Raw genomic sequence first — 3,785 nt, forward strand, 5'->3', positions numbered from 1 at the left:
GAGAAAGACACAACATTCTTGTCTTCACTTGGGAAGAAAGAATGGGAGGATTGGGTAATCATCTGGCATTCGATACTCTTTGAGGATGTGTAGGGCACCCAAGAAAAGAGTAGGCAAAAGGACCGATATTATTTTAGGGTTGGGAACCCAAGATAAGAATAGTCCTAGAAGGTCATACTCAGTGAACACCCGGGTGGGTATGTACCTTGAGAGACAATGACTAAGGTGTCTATAAGTCATTGGTCTCGCCAACATTGTGTTCTGATCTTATGACAGATAGAGTTGTTAGTCAACGCCTTGTTATGAATGATGTTCGTTACTATGATGCTTTATAGATGGGTTACCAATATGATTCTTCTTATGAGAAATTCTTCCTATTGATAATGACCAAGTACCATTGTAAATACCTCCCTAGTTAAGAGGGAGTGTTAAAGAAAAGTGTAACTAGGTTCGATATTTGTAAATGCAATTTTGATCTTTGTACTTGTCAAGAAAAATAAATATTATTTTTGTAAATTAAATGAATGAGTTTCTTGCTCATTTCATAAGTCAAGAAAAAGTCAAAGAGTCAAAGTCATATGTAAGAAGCTCTTCTTGAGTCTTCATGTAATGTATATGGATCAACCTAGTGTCAAATAACCCTCCAAGACAAGCACCATCCTATAAAGAAGAAGAATACCAGTAAATGTTGAAGAAATAGTCATATAACTGTCAAGTCGGCTCATAAAAGGTGACACGCCAGTTCAGTGGTCATGTCGGCTTATTTATGAAGATTAACTACTATATATACCCCACTGAACTTCGAAGAACATTGAAATAGAAACTCATATTTCCCTCTCTCTTTGTCTCCCCCATCTCTCTCTCTCTCTCCCCCCTCTAGCTCTATCACTATCTCCCTCTCTCTCTCTCTTTCTCTCTCCCCTCTCTCCCCCCTCTATCTTAATGTCTCCCTCTCTCTATCTATTTCCCTTCTCCCCCCCCCCCTCTCTATCCTATCCTTCTCTCTCTTCCCTCCTCTTCTCTCCCCCTCACTCTCTATCCATCTCTCCCTTGTCATTCTCTCTCTCTCTCTCTCTCCACCTCTATCCTTCAATGTCTTTGTTCTTCCCTTCTTGTCTCTCCCTACAACTCCATCTTTCTCTCCCCCCCTCTCTCTCTTCCTTCCTCTTTTCCCACTTCCCCCCCTCTCTCTTTCTCTCTTCGCCTCTCCCCTCTCTCAGTGTCTCTCTTTTTCCCTCTCTCTCTCCCCTCCATCGATATGATTGAGAATTGTCACTTTGTATAATCAATAATATATGTAACGTCTAATGTAATAATACTTATAATGGAGTTGATTATTATTATAATATATTGGAATCATAATAATCAACATTATTAATTATTATACCAATAATAATATAAAAATAAATAACCTATTAAAGAAACAATAGTATTTGAATTGTACATCATAGATAAACCAATTTCTTCTAATCAAATTGGTAGCTTTGTGTCGTACATTTTATATTACATTACATTTTGTAAGGTAAAATGAAAAATGTAACATGTAATGTAATGCAATCTAAAATGTAAAATGTAAAATGTTGACATACTTACATTACACCTAACGCCTAATGCCTACACATCTCCCCCATACAAGGCTATAGAGTGCCTCTTCGTGGAAAAATATGCAAATAATATTTTTTTCAAACAATGTATAATATATACATAGTTCATATTGAAATATTTTATTTGTTGACTACATTGTCCCCACACACACATATAAGGATGATTAATATTTTTAATCATAATATTTCAAAATTTAATATTTAAATTTACTTAATAAATATATAAGAAATTAATATTTACAATATTTTTTAAGCTGCATATAAAAAGTAAAAATAAGAATATATAGTGATGTAAATGTTTGTAAACATTTAACATTTAAAGTGATATAGAGCCCGCTATGGGGGAGATGTTGTAGTGTTTGCAAATGAGTGTAAAAATTTAAATGTTAGATCAATTAATAATAAAAAGTTAAAAGTAATAAAATTCAATTTGTTATATTGTAATTTTGTTTTGTGGGACAACTTAATGTAAAGTTAATATACTGTTGCTTAAAAAATATTTCTTTATATATTATTATTGGTATAATAATTAATAATATTGACTATTATTATTTCATTATATTATAATAAAAAGCATTTCCACTATAAGTGTTATTATATTAAAGCCCCAAGGGTTAGATAAACTGGTTGAGTCCCCATTGTCAAGTGCCTCGCCGATCGGGAGGTCACAGGGTCAATTCTCCTCGATGCCCTTGGGGTTAGGCCCTTCTAGTCTGGCCGACAGGCTTTAAAAGATTCCCTTCAGGCTTGATCTGCATAGATTTTCCCGTGGATGTAACAACCACCCAGTGACCATGAACCACAACATTAAAATAATAATAATAATAATAAAAGTATTATTATATTAAACCTTGCATATATTGATTATGCATAGTGACAATTATTGATCCTATGGATGAAGGGGGGAGAGAGAGAGAGATGAGGGTGGACAGAGAGAGGGAGAGAGAAGAAGGAAACAAGAGAGGATGGACGAGATAGAAGGAGAGAGAGGGAGTGACAAGGGAGAGATAAAAATGGAAATGAGCCTCATATTCCTAAATAAAGAACAAGTTTCTAATAAACAATAGAAAATGTGGTCATAAAGTGTGCATGCATCTTTATTTAGTAGATCAATTTGGGGACAATTGCCACTCATAAAAGCTTTAGGATTGCTTATATAGAATAACTACAAGTTTTATATATTTAAATGTTATCCATACCTTTACTTAAAATCATGTTTTCTAATAAAATTGCATTGTATGAATTATTTGAATTACCAAATATAGTTGTTTATGTATATTGTAATGACCCAATGATAAAATCTTATGGTTTTTTATTTTACTAACTATTCGATGTGCTAGCTATCAAGTTTCTAAATATATCTAATAAAAATATTGATTTGAATCTCATAGTTTTCCAAGGGAGATAAGTCTCTAAAATCCTAAAGATTCTAACCATAAGTATCTTTGTAGGAGATGGTAGCTTATCATTGTTTTCCATTAACATATCAACATTTAGAGTAATGCTAACCACAAAATAATTAAAACATAATTCCATACTTTTGAGAGGGCCAATATTAATGCAAATTCACAAAAATAGGAGTAAATTTTTTACTCCAAAACCCTTCTCAATATAATAAGAAAATCAAACATGGCCATCAAAAATCCAAGAGAAACCATTTTTTTTAAGTTACTTAACAAAATTATTACTCTAAATGCCATTTTTTTCAAAGCACACAAGAACATAAGTATTGTTCTAAATGCAATTTTTTCAAAGCATCTCACAACTAGAAGGAAGATAAGTCTCAAAAACAATACTGATTTTGATTATAGGAATTATGGGAATAGAGATATGGTTGGTACAACAATTCATTAAGGATATCAATATATGAAGGGGTATTAGCTATATAAAATTATAAGAGGACAATGGTCATATTTTTATTAATTAAAATGTCAATATAAATCCACAAAGTAATAAATTGTAATTGTAAAGTACCTTGGATAAAATAATAGATGAACACATGGACATCCAAATTCAAAAAAACAATGGTGTTGGAACACTTACTTTTATGCCTATTAAACCCATATATTGCTTGAGATGACTCCATTTTGAAGGCAATGAGGAGATACTAGTAGCAAAAGTTTTTAATTCCTTAAGAATTTTAGCAAAGGATACCATTGTACATAACAAGCATTTATTCAC

The sequence above is a fragment of the Pinus tabuliformis genome, chromosome Q (genome assembly GCF_031772625.1).
Source record: "Pinus tabuliformis cultivar Carrire ecotype Pingquan chromosome Q, CPIR1, whole genome shotgun sequence".
NCBI classification, from domain to species: Eukaryota; Viridiplantae; Streptophyta; class Pinopsida; order Pinales; family Pinaceae; genus Pinus; species Pinus tabuliformis.